Genomic DNA, 16,948 nt, shown 5'->3' with positions numbered 1-16,948 from the left:
TTAATACAGCTGCACAGTGGTTCCCATGTAACTGGTAGAAAAAACAGAATTAAAACAGATGAAGGATGCCAGCTCAGCTGGCATTTATTTACAAAGAAATATTCTTAGTAGTCAAAAATAATAATACCTTCTTATAAAGAACTCTGCCAAATCTTGCAATAAATGTAATTAGCAAGGACAATAACTTTGCTGTGGTCCAGTGGTCACCTTGGTTACTTGAACAATATTCTTCTTCACCTTCGGCTGCTTTAATTCAATCTGTGTGGGCCAGTGCTGAAAATTAAAGACCTGCCCTCCCTTTCTCCAGCCTGAGGCCACTTTCCACCTCACCATTTTCACTGCACTGGCTTGCCTCCCTTCCTCTGCCTCCCAAGAATGGAACTGTGAACTGACCACATCCTGTCATCGGGACCGCAATATCTCCTAATTGATACGCATCTGCACATTTAAAAGCAAAAAGTTATGTTCTTCAGAGTATGGTTTCGGTAATAAAACAGGCTTTTTTTCTCAGTAGAAAGCTAGCAAATATTTATTTTTACAAATATTTTAGTAACCAAAATCAGTCACAGTGAAAATAAGGCATACTCTTCTGTAACTGAAAAGAAGATTATGTGGAGTGAGTAGGGTAAAAGAACAAGGATTTCATAATCAAGTGAATGAAATCCAGTCATAATTTAACTCACACTAATGAGCAACTCAAAATAATGAACTAGTAGACTTTAAAGCATAATTTACAGAGTAGCTGTAAAAAGATGAACACCACAAAATGTCCCTAACTGATTCCTCACAGCAGTCTAGACTGTAGAATGACACTGACCTTGGCCCTCCGCTTGTCAGGCTTGGTATAAATTCTTTTCCTCATGTCCAACTCCGTTATTGTTGCATAGCTTTGTGAAATAATTCAGTCTGGCTGTTACCACTGATGCTGGACTAAAAAGTGTCTGTCACTGGAAGTCTGCCTCTTATTTACAAAGAATATACTCCTTCACTAAGTGCATTAAGGGTCACACTTTGAGCTCTGACATGAATGCAGCATTCAAAAGCTCTAGCAGAGACTAGGTTTGAAAAAGGATTTTGTGTATTTGTTTTTACTATTTTACATTGACATACAGGACAAAGCAATAATCTTGCTTCTTCATCTTGAGAACTCTCTTTCTTTCCTTTGCTAACAATTATATTAAAGTTACACCTAAATGTGAAAAATAAATTTGAGTCCACCCAAAAAAATGAAGTCTGGTCCAGACCAATGCTAAAGCAAATAATTTGACATGTTAAAATCAAATTTTATGAACTTATGAAGATATGAAATAGATATGAATCAAGGCTGAAAAACAGAAATGCAAACCCTGCTGAATTTGGTCATAAAAGTATTTCTTGTAATGTGGGATACTGAATCTGCTGGAATTGACAATGACAAAGAAAATATCCATCAAATTATTAAAACAAACAAAAAAAAAAAGCACTGTTTTTCATATTCCACTACACCAGCTCCCTTTAAAATTTAATACAATTAATTTGCACAATAGGTGAATATTCCAAATCGCTCTAATCAAAAAGTAAACGTAAATATTTAACTTGGGACAGCTTCACCGAATTTTGAAGTAGCTATTTCATTAGCATTTTCATTATATTGAGGAGATATTTCTGGGTTGTCCTACCTACAGCAGTGTATGAACACTAGGAATCTGACACTTTGGCAAGCCAGGGAACAGAATCATCAGAAACAAAAAACACCTCCTTTGAAGCATCACAAAGTATTAAACACTTCTGCAGCCAATGCTTTATGCTGAAAATCATTACAATTTACAATTTATTGTAAAGAAAACTACACCAAACCTTTTTTTTCCCCCCATTTCATTCTTCTGATATTGTTGCCTTTCCAAGACCTCCTTCCTAAGATACACCCAAAAAGCAGCTTACAGGTGGCTCTGCAGACAATCTGAAAGAGTTGTAATGCGATATAAAAATAGAGGGGCCAGAGATCTCCAAAGACTACTAGGAGAACTAAATGCTCAAGCCTTTTAAAGAGACATATCTACAAGGGGAGGCAGATTGGTGCGGTTATACAAGATGATGGCAACTATACTGGCTCTTTGAGCAGTAACAGCCCTGTTAGTGCAGTGTTAAACTCAAATTTCTTTGTCTCTACTACTACTTTGTCTACTATTCCTTTGCCTCTACTACTACATTTTAGGGATCCTCAGCTTGTTACTCTATAAGGTGCTCATGAAGTATGTCTCATTTGGTGCTTATCTGAGCATGTCCTAGTACTGTACTCCACATTTACATGGTATACACATGTTTCAGCTTCTTCCTCAGCTTTCTCTAGACACTAACACTGTTCCAGAAAACAAACCAGCATTTTAGGACAGAATAGAATTGTTCTGGACTTACAAAGACTGCTTATAACAAGTATTGTAGGTTTTCTTACGCATATGGCCATGACTGAAGCCCTCAAAGTGTAAATCACTTCCTCTATTTAACCAGGTACAAATTCCTTTGCAAAAATCAGACTAGAAGATAAGCCCTACTACTTGTATCACCAAGGAGCAACATTAACCATCCTCTTCCCTAATTCTGGATATAATATAAGAAGAATCCTAAGGTACAAAAAAGAGCTTTCAGGTGAGTTCGCTGAACAATTCTCAATAGAAAACGTAAATAAAGCAGAATAGCATCTACGCTATTCTGAGCAATCACTTACTTCCTACCTCTCCTACACGTATAACTCAAGACAATCCATCATTATTTTTTAGTTCTCAATGAAACAGAAGCCCATTCTATTCCATTTAAATTGTCATGTTCCTTTACAGAGGTTGAAATATTTGTTCAGTCAGATACAAGATCAGATATCTTGGGATTACTATTTACTCATTTGCTTCTCCTTTACTTCTAGAAATTGCTATTCAAAACTTTCTTACCACACATTGGATATGAAAATGCATATATATGTAAATATAGAGATATATAGATACGCATATATGTACATGTATGTATATAAAAGTATTTTAAGCAAAACCAATGTAGATATTCAACACTAGCTAATATAATACAGGTACACTAGAAAAATGCCAGTGTTCCATTTCTTCTCAGCTTGGATTTCCTGCATTGGTTTAACTCTACTTCCTCTTAAATAGTTTTCCACCTGATTTAATTTCAAAAGGAACAAAGTTGGGCCAAAAATAAAATAAATTAAAAAACCCAACCCTAAACCAAACAAACCCTAATTCTGATTGTATGATTGTGTAAATATTTCCTTCTGCATCAGAATTTTAATGCATTTATTCTATCACAAAATATCCTACTTTACACAGACATAAGCAAAATGGAGCAGGTGAGTAATAAAACCCAGCAACATTAACTGAAAAACTGTGCTTTTATTGCTGTTCTCTGCACCTCACCTCCTCCCATTTTTAAGCTCTCTTTCAATTCACTCTTGGAGAACAAAAGTATAAGCTGAAGATTTAAGGAAAACACTGTTTTACAGATCAGGTTGCAATGGAGAAAAGCTCATTTTCCCCTATTTTTGCTACTAACAATTTACAAAATAACTAACTTCTTTTATAGTATGCCCATTTGAAGCAGACAGAAAGACACCCTGGCTCTGCTCAGAGTGCAGTTTTGTGAATAGAAGTAATCAGCAGCCCCATTTAGCCAAACAGTTCAGAGGAAGGATTTTTATTTATTTACTTTTATTTTGTTGGGGCTTTTTGCTTGTCTGCTTTGGGTTTGTTTTTTTTAACCCGATGTTTATCAAAACATATTCAGGAACTCTGAGGTCTGGAAACACCCCACATGCCTTTAATTATTGGCAAAAGGGCATGTAAATGCTTACTTTTTAAAAGAGGCAACACATATGCTAGCTCCACATATTACTAAAAGCAACAATCCCTATTAAATGAAGAAAATTGCTAGTAAGTTGTCTTGGCACAGAATCGAGTAACCTTTTCCTATGAGATCACTGGATATTTTCATAGTTACTTTCTGTCTTAACTTTTCCAGTTCACCATAACAAGAATTAGATTTTCAGGAAAGCTGTGTTGGTTTGGGTTATTCTGGTTTTCAACTTTTTAACTAACCTCTGAGAAGGATGAGACTAACGGATGAATTCACAAAAGCCAATGTTTGGTGCCCAGAGCCTCAATACAGCTAGGAATACATAGGTGTTCTGCACTTCGCAGTTCAGAATGCATCAGTCTCCACTCTGCAAAGACCAGACTTTGCATCCTTGAATGTTCCTGCAAGCTTAACAGAATTAACAGCACCGATGAAATTACTGTGTAAATATGCACATATGTAAAATAACATCTTAGAGTTCCGGGGGGCTGGGGAAGGACATGGGAAAGAGACAAAAAAACAAACAAAAATACCAAAACCCAAACATCACAAGCCTATAAACTATAAACTATCCTTCTGGAGAATGTATAGCATGCACTTTTAGTCAACAGATAAGGCCAGAAAAGGAACCACAAGAGTACACATTATTTTTTACTATATAAATGCTTTTATGATCAAATGTAGTGATATTTTAGCTACAGCCAAGGGAGTAGGAGAAGAGAATGCTACAATGCATGGTTTAAAATATATAGATATAGCACAATAATAGAAAGGACAAGAAAGACAACTGAACAAGAGTGTTTTACTGGGTTTTTAGATAGGAGTCCCTCCCGATCTTACTAACCAATCTGCTCTTATTAATGCAAGCTTTTAAAAATAGCTTCATCACTTCAGGCATAAAACCCCCTTCATCCCCCATACACTATCTTGGTTTAGCCTAAAAAGGTCAGACAGCTACAAAAACTGACCTTTGTCAACCTGAGCAGGAATTTGGCCTGCTTCCTTTTTCGTATTAGAGGATTTTAAGCAACAAAAGAATAAGTCACCTTTTTAAAAAAGAAAAAAAAAAAAAAAAAAGGATCAACAGACATCAGTAAGAAGAAATTAAAATTAATGCTAGGCTCCCCTGACTGTAACTATGTTCTACTTATAAATGGTTTTGGGTTTCTTCCGATTGCTCATCTTCGCCACCCATCTTCTGAATATTCAACAAACAGCAATCCAGACACAAACAGCTAGAATTATTTTTACACATCTCACCCAGTATTTACCCTATTTTTGAACTTTTTTGTACTAAATTATGAAGCCTCTACATGTACTCAAATTAATGAGTATTATCCACAATAGTATGTACGTTAGTCATGCTCTACTAAGTTTTTCACATTATAAGATTGCCGACAGCAATCTTCACAAAATTCGTGTCTCAGCACCTTTCCCAAAACACTAGATTAGTTCCAGAATTCTGAGCTACTACAAATTTCAGCTGACAATGTCTGTTCATCCTCTTTTTTATTCTGAAGCCTTTGAGCTTCACATTTTCAAGCTATTTTTCCAGAATCCCAAAGATTAGGGAACTGTTGTTTTAAAATGAAAGCAGGCAATATTATACTATCATGGGATTTCAAGGAATACATCAAATGTGTCTTGACACAACTGTGAGATAAAAAATTGCATTTACCCTTTCTTTCACTTCTCACATTTATTCATTTATTGCCTCTCCCACACTGCTCTCTCTTTTTTCCCTTCCTTTATTCTTCACCTTTCTTCCTTACCTTCACTTCTTTAGGGTAATGATGCCACAGAGTAGCCAATGTATTCAGAATCCATGAGCAGGTGCAGGACCTCATAACTGACCTTACTGGAGTAATGACCGCAAAAAGCAACCTGTACTGCACTAGATGTGGACAAAGGTCTCTAACCCCAAAAGAAGTGCTCATTTACCTATGCATAATATTATGCCAAATCTCAGCAACATCCAGGCTTGTGAGGTAGAGTCTGGCTTCATCTTAAGACGAAGACGCCACTGCCTGACAATGAAACAAGAATTAAATGGTTTCTTTACTTCTCACAAGCTTAAAATATTGATTGACAGCTACTGTCTTGCTGAGAAAGGGGAACAGCTAATTCCTGCTGAATTCAGTGCTCACCAGAGGCTAAGAGTGGTTGTTAAGAGCAGAAAGAACAGTTAAGAGCAGGTTGATAAGAGCAGAAACAGGAGAGCTCCTTCCCCAGCAGGAACCAGAGGCAGGCGCCTTGCTGAGGTCAGAACAAGGGCCAGAAGCCCCTGCCATTCACACTCACAGCTGCTCAGCAGGATCTTGCCTCCGGGGGAGCAGCTCTCAGCAGTTATGTGGCAGCCTGTTCACAGTGCATGCAGGAACATAGCAGATTTCCCTTTCTGAGATCCTTATGCTGAGTATAGATAACTGATTGTAAAGGAAAAGGTAAGAGCTAAGTGCCTCTGTGCAGCAAGTAGTGAATCACAAGTACTTAAGGAAAAGACCGAAAGACATCTTCTGATATATATATAATCTCATCAATTCCAACTACAGCTTCTAAATAAGCAAAACAATTTTAAATATTAGATATATTATCAATTTGGATTATTTGCTTATCAATAAGAGACAGCCTGAACTAATAATTCAGAAACAGGAAAAGCTGGCTTAGAAGACAGACATGCTTCATTTGGCCCTTATGTGTCAAGCAATCGAACAGCTGGCTGCTGGATGAACAGCAGTACTTTCAGCCTAACGTGACATATCGTGTCTGTTTACTGTACAAAGATTAATGGCTGCAGGAATCCCTCCAAAACACTTACCCTGATGAAAAGGAATTTTATCCTTGAAATTTCATCTTGCATTTGAGTCATTACAAAAATTAAATCCCACACTGCAAAGGGTTTGATGACTGAGTCATAATTCATTGACATTTTAATATGCAAATAACCACATCATTTCAAAATGGCTGGATATGACTTCCAAACAAAAGCACATGGAAAGACCAAGGCTACAAATTTGTACTTTGTCTGACCTACACTGCAATTATCACAGCACTTACAGCTTGAGCCCATTAAATCCGAAGTTTATTAAAATTTCAGCCAATTCAATCAATTTTACTGCATTAAATGAGCGTCTTTGGTATTCATGTGGTTTATGTTAGTGAAAAGGGCTGGGGAAAAAAAAAAACAAAATCATTCAAGAGTTCATAGGAAATACAGAAATTACACAACTCTACTGTAAGATTTTAATTCAGGCATAGTAACTGCTTCATCAGTTAACTGTTTTCCTCACTTTCCCTTTTTCTTTTTCTAATTAACTTTCTTAGCAAAGTTGGGGTGGGAGGGAATCAAAACGAACTGCAATTTAGACAGTAAACACAATTAATTCCCTTGAATATCTAGCTAACTGGGATGTTTTTCTATACAGTTTTGAAGTGAGTCACCAGCTTCGGCTAAGTGCTCTTTTAATCTCTGATGCTGAAGGTCAGTATCTGTTTCCACCAGGTTACCAGTCTACCACTGTAACTGCTGATGATCAGCATTAAAGTTTGTATGACCTGCAGAATTGCATTCAATAATAAATAAACTTCTGTTAAAAATAGGTATGACAGATTTTTTTTTTTATTCTTTTCAAGTAGCATTTCTCTTTCCATAGTCTTTTCCCTCCAGTGCTTTCTCATACTACAAGCACAAAATGAGTAAGGCACAAGTGGCTGAGATGACAGCCCTTTAGCCATAATTAAGTTCCTGTTACTGAATGCTAGCGGTGCAATTTTGCAGGTAGCATACCACAGCCAAGCACAGTTACCAAGTAGTCTTTTGATATGCTTATGGTGCTCTGGGTAATCAAATTGGGTCAAAACCAAAACCTCAGCATTCTCAGCTTTGAGGAGCTCTGTAACTATATAGAACCAGACCACTTGCTAAGCAACTTTGGCATTTACTATTATGACAGAAAAATACCCCAAACAACCAGGCTTCATAACAAATGTATTCACAAAGACAGTCCATTGGTACCTCTGCTAATTTTAGAGAGGCAATAGATACGTTATTTACCCACACAAACAGAATCAGGGCATCTTGCAAAGACTATCTACCTTTTCCCTTTTAATAAATAAAAATAATGGTGTGATCATCTGGATCATACTTCATAGCAATAGTTGTCCATTACAAACAAATGCTACTTCACTGCACACTTTATGACAGAAAGATTGTGAAGTTAAACGATCTTGCCATAAGGAGAATTTTTTCATGACAGGTCAAAAACATGCAGCATGCAAACAATAGTGTTTTACATTAAGTTTATAAGAAGGAAATGTAATAAAATTTCAACATGTTTTAATGTGTTTCTGAAGGACTACATGCAAGGGAAAATGCCTTTCACATAACACAGTGCTACCCAGCACTGATTCACAATTAAATACATTCCTAGAAGATTTTCAGAGCAAGTATTAAGTAACAATTAGAAGCAATTTGGATATATCAATTCAGAATGCTGCCTAAGGAGAGAAAATATTTTAATTCTGGCTAATGGAATGTAAGATAACTTTAGAAACACTGATGAAAAGCTCCTACCGTTCTTCACTACAAACATAGATGCCTTTGACAAAAGAGTCTTTCCTTACTGATATTATAAGAAATAAAAGTATTCGAGCTTATCAATATTGTCACAGGTTAACTAATTTTCCTGAAATCCAAAGCAGAGGCAAAAATTGAGTTTCCAAAACAATGAATATATACAATTGGCACTTGTTGCCTAATCGGTGGTTCTAACAACCAATAACAAAAAGCTCCTTTCACTTGTGTCTTAAGCAGCTTTTCGCTGGATGGCCTCTTGTATTATTCTTACATAGTTTCTGAAAGCAAACACAGGAAAATCCATAAATCCCTTCAACCACCTTTGAAACAGAGACCAGGATTTAAATGGAAAAAAAAGTTAACAAAACTGTGGGCACAAGCCCAGTACTGCACTCCAGTCCCATAGGCCTTACACATAAAGAACAGTAAGAAACAAACACATAATTTCATTCGGCCCTTCCATAGCAAGCAGTTCTGAACAGCTGGCTGCTGGACAAACAGCAGCACTTCCAGCCTAACTTTACATGTCACTCCTGTTTACTATACAAACCGTCCGCATACTTAAGGCCATGTAAGAAAACAGTGAGGTCATTCATAAACTTATCTCCAACATGAAAACTCTGTATTAATTAATTTAGAGGAGGAAATACCCAATAGTATCTTCCTGCTCTTAATGTTCTCCCTTTGCAGAAGGGAAAACATCAGCCCATTTCTCCCTCTGATCCACCCAAGATACTTTAATTACTTTATTATTCTCTAAAAAAATCAGACAAGCAGTTTTGGGGGGATGGAGAGATAGAAAAAATTGGTTAGCATGGAGTGAATTCATTCAACTAGCTTGCTGAATTTCCATAAATATCTCAGAAATTGGTCTGAAGCCAACAGAAATGAAAAATGATGAGCACTTTTCCAACATAAATTAATCAGCTCACTCAACTAAACAAAGACTCAGGCCTAAGAAACAGCTGCCTTCAGAAACTTAAGAAGAAATTAAATCTCCTACTAATTGCCAGAAGGCAGGTTCATCAAAACATCTGCCTTCATGAAAAATACACAACTACACATAAGAAAACAGTAAAAACAAGAGATAGTTCAAGACTACTATAGAACATAAACCTAAGATGTTTCAACAACAGGCAAATATTTGTAGGGTGCTGTGTAGAAAATGGTCTCTAACACAAAGTTTATATACCAGTATAATCTCAAATGAGCCAAAAACTGGAAAACGCACAAAGAAAACAGTACAGGAAATCGTCACAGCAATGGTTTTTTAGATAGGACCTCTGGAGTTACTCTGGTACAACCCCCTACTCCAGTTAGAGCTACCATTAAGACTTGGTCAGGCCTAGCTGGGTCTTTAAAAATCCCAAGCATGCAAATACCACAGGCCCCTGGGTAACCCATTCATTGCAGTAGGCAAGAATATGCTCTACAAGTCATTGTAAAAATTAAATAAAAAACAATCAAACAAAAACCACCCCAAAAGGAAGTTTCCTTATACATTTTTAACTAACTTCAGAAATCACTGGGTTTAAGCAAATATTTCACTATGGTATTAAAATGATGAACACATCATGCAAAAAAAGCTCTACATTCATAAAATGCCTCGAACTAGATATAAGATACTACCAAATTATTAGGGATTAATTTATCCTTGCAGGAACGCCGGGAAAAAAATATAGCTCCTCTCCCTGATAACAAAATCATGAACAGATAAGTTCATACAGACCTGCACATTTTGAACTTGACACAAACCCAGCTGAAGCTGGGTTTTTGAAGAATCTACAACCAACCAGTGTGTTCTGCAGAAAGTTACTGCAGTGATTTTCAGTCCTACTGTTTGCCATTGCAACAGCTACAAACCAATCTTTAAACCAAAATTTCTGACACTATGGCTCAAATAGGAGTTCAATATTCATAATCTCTTCCATACGTTCTACTTGCTCCCTACAAGTGAGAATCAACTGTGGCTGTAATCTTTATGCCACAGTTAAAAACATACAGAGATGTAAAATGCATACGTTAACCATGAAACAAGAAAAAAATGGGGAAACAAAGAAGGAATGATCTAACCTTTGTTTACAAAGCAGTCAAGATCCAAAAAGTCAAGAAAAGTCAAGATTGAAGGTATTTATTTTCTGCATCACATCTTAGTTTAACATCATCCAAAGTAAAGTTAGAGAACTTATAATTCCAATATACATCAAGTGGGATCACAACTGGGCCAAAGCATCCGTTAACAAGTACAAGCAGAGGAATGTTGAATACGTGCTGCAGATAAGATGGAAAGTAATCCATCTGGCAGATGTTTTCTGAATAGCATAGCACACAGGATTAAGAATTGTTCTGGTCTCAACTCGAATTGTTTTTTGGGTGTTTTTAGAGAAGCAGATTATTTTAATTAAGAAATCATTTCCAGTCTTTCAAAAAAAGTATGAGAGTATACCAAACAATTAATGGCAATGCTTCACAAAAATTGTACAGCAATAGGTCATGCTCAAAAAATGCATTACAGAATACGGGGGCACTAACAATTTTGAATGATGGCTATATACCCATTTATATTGGCTTTCATATTTTAGATCAGGTAAACTGAGAGGAACCACATGAACAAACTTCATTTATAGTGTGAAAATTCTTCAGAACTGATACCTTCCTAGCAGGGCTACGGTTACTTCACATAAATCTGACATACAGTTTTGGGATGAGAAACCTGAGTTAAAAAGAATGAGAGTCTAGCAACAGGCAAGCAATGGAGTCTTCAGACGAAGAATTTTAGTGTTTACATTTATATACTAAAAAAGAGAAAAACAAAATAAAAAATCACTAGATGCCACAATGGCTATTTAAGAAAGCATGAAACATTTACTTGATTTATTTATAGTTCAAAGTATAACTGCCTCCCTCAAAATATAGCACCATCAACAAACGTTTTACAAAGAGGTCCAAAACTACCTGAACCACAGTCTATTTCAAGAAGGAGAGGTTCTATAAACGTGGAGAAAAAAATACAGAATAAAAAGTTGTCAAAATTTTAAGTGCCAGACTTATTTTCAGATTTGCCAGATTTTTGGTGAGTGGTGTGACAGAGCAAATAAAATTCAAAGTTTAAAGTGACTAATAAATGAAATGTCTTGTTTGGAAACTAACAGTGTGAAGCTACAGGATCGGGACGTAAAACTTGGGATGTGCTTCCACATTTCCTACATTTAAAGCATAGTGACATTTATTTTTTGCTTACTTCCATTTTGCTACAGAAACCACCAAAGAATGCAAACAATTTCAGGATTAGCACACACAGAAAATCTGTACAGCTACTTTATGGTTAAAGAGCCAAATGAGCTACAAGAATAAATTCAGAAGCTGTTCAAGAGTAAACAGTCTTTATTAAGCATTGATTCTAAATGTGACATATGAAAAATAACTCTAAAACCCCTGGCTACAAGACTTTTCACAGTATTTTCTTACAGTTTTGTACTTCCATTATTAATAAGAATGTATATCCATACACATATACACTGATCCATAAAAATAATTATTTTAAAGAATGTCATAAATATGGTACACTTTTATACTAAAAGTAAGTTCTTCCTACTTGCTTAATATAAAACCACACTGGTCAGTAACAAGTTTCTGGATTACAGGTAAATTAGCCCTGAAAACCCCAACTTATTATTTTGGAAACCATTTAAATTATTATCAGAATTCCATAGAGTCTTCAACAAGCAAGTCCTAAATTCTTAGGTTGTGTTACTGTAGAAATAGATCTATAAATCCCAATATTAAGCAGTTGTGCATTTCAGATTAAGCCATTTACTGAATTTGCCCATATCCATTTCCTGGATATTCCTCCTTCTCTTAACCTTTAAAGGTGAAAAAATGGGAGAGGAAAAACTATTCTAAAACCAGTCAAACCCCACAGTCCAGCATAATTAAAATATATTCATTATTACATTACTACAAATCATAAACTTTCAATTTCATTTGAGGAGAAAAAGATGGGTCACTGGCTACTATACTAACGTGGAAACAGAGTTCAGGTTCTGGCTATTTCATATTTCTCTTGTGGACCTTCTCACACGCATCAGCTAAGTCCAGTGCCTCAGCTGTTATGTGCGTATTGCTATTATCCCATGTCTGAATTTTAACAGCTGAGAAGCTGTAAACTAGATACCACAGCAACAGCAGGGACAGACATGTACGATAAAAGGATAAAATTAAGTGTTCCCACTTCCAGGAGAAACTTGTGAAAGAGAGCTATGTTGGAAAACAACAACCAAGGAACAACAACACTGCAACAACCTATTCATCAGAAGAGATTTTTAAGGTACAGACAATTAAAGTATTTCAGAGGCTGCACAAATAAGGGAGGGAAATGCAACAATTTGATTCTACAAAGCAAACAGGAAAAGAGATTAAGATGAACGTTACAAACGCTTTCCTGTGGTATTTTTATTTTTAGTCTCAGTGTACGCTGAAAGACTAAACACCTATTAATCCACCTCCTTCTGTTCTGCAACCTCTTCCTCCATCCATTAAAAATCACTAAGTAGTGCTAGGCCAAATCTAATCAAGATTTTCTGCGAAAACAGAAGTCAGTAATGAGAAATGTTACAAATGTACACCCCTGTGATTATATTAACTGAATATATGCAGATATATATTAATTGTCTTGCAAACAATTGCCACTACCTGCATAAAGACAGAATGAAGACTTGATGCCATAATACCAACATTTGGTTCAAAAAAAAAAAAAAAACAACCCCACAACACCAAAACATTAAACCCCTTAGTATGACCTTGGGTTTCTTAATTTACTGATTTACAGCAATGAGAGATGCAGTGATCTCCACCAAATTATTTCAAAACCAGTCATTCTGCTGACTTATTGTCAAAAAATCAAAACACTACATTGGTTTTGTGTTAGTCCAGAGTTGGGCTCAGAATGTTTTCATAGAGTTTGTGGCTAACAATTTTGATAGTAATGAGGTGGTGAAATGAACAGACTGGTCACACATCCTTTCAGATGTTCAGTATGGGAAACAAAGGATTTGATATTAAAACTGAGATACCTATAGATTCCTGATGAGTTCTACATCCTTATCTTTTCTTCCTTAGGAAATTACTCTGGAAATGAACCAAGCGAAATCAATAACAATTCAATATATGGAGGAAGTGGCAGAATCAGACTCTGCCAGGAAGAATAAGGGACAGATTTTCCAGGCAACAAGCCCTTCTGGGACAAGGACTCTAATTTATGGGTACATGCAGTATTAAGCATAAGAAAAGATTCTAGGTCAGGTAGAAGCTAAACAAGTTATTAAATCACACCTGAGTGCTACTACTACAAGACCAAAAATGCAGCTTCCTCTTTTGCAAAACATTGATTCAACACCACTCTGGAGGCTCAAATAACACATCTAATTGCACCACTAACCCCCCTTTTTTTGACATTTAACTTGTACTGAAAAGCTTTAACGTATGTAACATTATCTATAGCACTTGTTTCAAGCCAAGTCAGGTTTCAGGTGTCCTTTCAGAGCTAGCATAGCAGTATGTAGACACAAGTTCCAAACTGTGTGCTAATTTGTCACAGATACAACAGCATGCCAGTGTCTAATTCAGATCAGACTTACACCGCACGGAGATCTGGCAGTGAAACCATTGCTTCTGTTGAGAAACTTAAGTACTACAGGAATAAAAACAAAAAAACCCCAGAAAAGTCCCTGGCCTTAGAACTCTGCAGACCCAACAGATGCCTACAGTGATTGGAAGGCTCAAAATAAGCAAAGACTGAGGCAGTCTCTCTTATTTACCTGGATTGTTCTGCACCATTACCCTGCAGAAGTATGTTACAGTGCGATTTGTCCAACAGAGGACAATTTAAAGTCATGCCTTCAAGAAGACATGTAGCACAAGAACAAAGAGAATATAGAACTAAAAGAATAGTTTTTCAGTGTTAGCTTTGTTGCTTCATCCCTTTTTTCAATTTGCTAAATATAAAAGTAACCTTTTGCCAGGAGTGTCCAGTGGAGGACACTCTTCACAGCACTGGGTTCTCAACTTACCTATATACATTTGATACTATGATTCATTTCCAAATTACTACTTATGAAAAAAAGATTTAATTACATTTTTTCCCTATATGATGGAAAATGAGCTACAAACAGCAAATCCCTACTAACGTTATTGAAACTTACAATTTGAAAACAGGCAACACATGTACAAGTAGTTTCTGTTGGTGATACCAAAGCATAAGAATGTTACAGATAGGTAAATATTTCAAGCAAAATATAACAAATATTATGATAAAATACAATGGAAATATGAGGCAGGATTCAAGGTATTATATCGACAAATTGCCTTATTTCTTGCATAAAATAAGCCTGTCACTCTACAAGTAACAGCACCGTGTTCTTTCCTAAAGATACTAGCTAGTTAAGTCCCACTGAACTTGTAGAAAAACACGTGAACCCATTGAGGATGCAGCATGAAATGATGGCTCATGAAAGTCCATGAGATATACCACTATTTCTCAATGTCTTTAAGCAATGAAGGGGAGGGAAAGGAAGCCAGCTGCTACAGTCCTGAACGTCACATATACAGCCCAGTACCATTTACAACCTGAGCTAACCTTCAGTGCACCTTCAAAATGTCAGGTACAAAGCCTAGGACAGCAAGGAGTGATTTATTTTTTCCAGCATACTTTTCCTAACAAAGGAAAGACTGCAGAAAACATGCAATGTAATCAAGAGTTTTATCCTGTTTAGCATTTCTTCACGGAAGCATTTAGAACAGTTTATAGTGTTAAGGGGTATCTTAATCTTTCAGGGTGTAGGGGATGCTGTTTTGTTTCTTATTTCTTATCACTAAAAATGCAGGAACACAGGAAAGGTTTGCAAATGGGATATTCAAAAGCAGCTAAGCAGATTTAAGAGCACTTCACCAATCAGACACATTAGAAAATTCCAGGTAGAGTGTGCCGATAGAATGACTAAATGAATACTAGCTCAACTGGTCTGCTCGCAATACTTACACAAGAGATTTAAACATCAACACAAAGACCAACAACTCTGTGACAGATTTGCAACAGTTTTAAAGTAACTTCCTGGCACAAAATGCAATGAAAGCATGATATCTCTCTCTGTTATCTCTGGACTTTTAGGTTAATGTTCCACTAACAACATGGGACAAATTTTATTGCTTCAGATTTGATTTGACAGATTTTAATATTGGGATTATTCTCCTCCAATTCTTCTACACTTACAAGATAATTCTACAAACAGCTGAATTTCCTACTTGCCTTTGCCCTTCAATACTTTCAAAGTTTTCAAAGGACGTGAATTCCTTTTGATATTACTATGGTAAAATGCCAGAAATTTGACATGAGACATGCGTCAAAAATTAACTTTTCAGAAGCTATTCCAGACCATCTGGAGAAGATGCATTTCAAGTACAAAATAATTAATACCACCTTCACTAAAACACTAAGCATACAGTAGTCTGGCCTTTCCTTTGTGCAATTAAAAGCTTTGACAGTATCAGATTGCTCAGACCAGATTACGAATCACTCATAACAAAATAATTCTACTTTTTTTTTTTTACTCTATTAGGTTTGGGGTTTTTTTCTTAAACACAGCGGTGCTGTCTTCCTTCAAGTTGCTGATTACAACCTTAAATGCACAACTGTGGCCTAAAAATTCACTTTCGGGAAGAGCTAAAATGAAACTCCTGACCTTACACAATGTGGAATTGTAACTAAATCAAGTAATGTGTTCATGGCTCTTTACGTGGAATTCTAAAAACACCAAAAGTGCAGATGGAAACCATAAGTAAGTTCAACAGACAGAAAAAATCCTCCTTATCTCATATTTTGTCACAAATGATGCATGGATTGGAAACAAATTCTGTACCTCAAATCTGCAACAGATAAAGACTGGGGGATAGAAGCAGAAGGTATATGCAGCCATTTGCACAATGCTTACCACCTCTAAGAGTACACACAACACCTGTGTTTCTATAAGACACATCAGTTTCAAAGTATGTTTTATAAACACAAGCCTATTGTGTTGCCTCCATGAAATGCTGTGATTCATAAACTCCTTATAAAATGTCCATTAAGGGCTTACAGAAATTCACTAATGCTGCACAACTTGACAGCACCTCAATGGTGATGTGCTTTTTACATTACAAGGAAGCATTCCCATCCCCCCAACATATAAAACTCTGACACTGCAAAATAGGTTCAAAACATGTTTGCCTACATTTGTGAAGGAAACCATCTAGTTTAGTAACCACAAAACAAACTTCTGTTTTATTTATTATGATCATTTATGAATTGACATAAAATCTGAGCAATCACAAACTCTGGAAACAATCAGTAGCCTTAGAAATGACTTCCTAAGGATATTAAATACCAAGTAGGAAAGATTAATAGTTTCGTTAATCCAGTAAAATAAGAAACTGCAAAATAAGAACACAAGTTGAATTATTGTTAACAAATAATCTACAAATAATCTAATGGGTTCTCCAAAG

At 36.1% G+C, this 16,948-nt stretch overlaps 1 protein-coding gene across 4 annotated transcripts in view; it reads right to left on the bottom strand.

The window, feature by feature from the left end:
* GSTCD (glutathione S-transferase C-terminal domain containing) overlaps window positions 1–16,948 on the bottom strand; it is a 58,041-nt gene that overhangs the window by 16,695 nt on the left and 24,398 nt on the right. The window lies entirely within an intron of this gene.

This window comes from Strigops habroptila, chromosome 7 (genome assembly GCF_004027225.2).
Source record: "Strigops habroptila isolate Jane chromosome 7, bStrHab1.2.pri, whole genome shotgun sequence".
Lineage (NCBI taxonomy): Eukaryota > Metazoa > Chordata > Aves > Psittaciformes > Psittacidae > Strigops > Strigops habroptila.
This window is presented reverse-complemented; position numbering and strand designations above follow the sequence as displayed.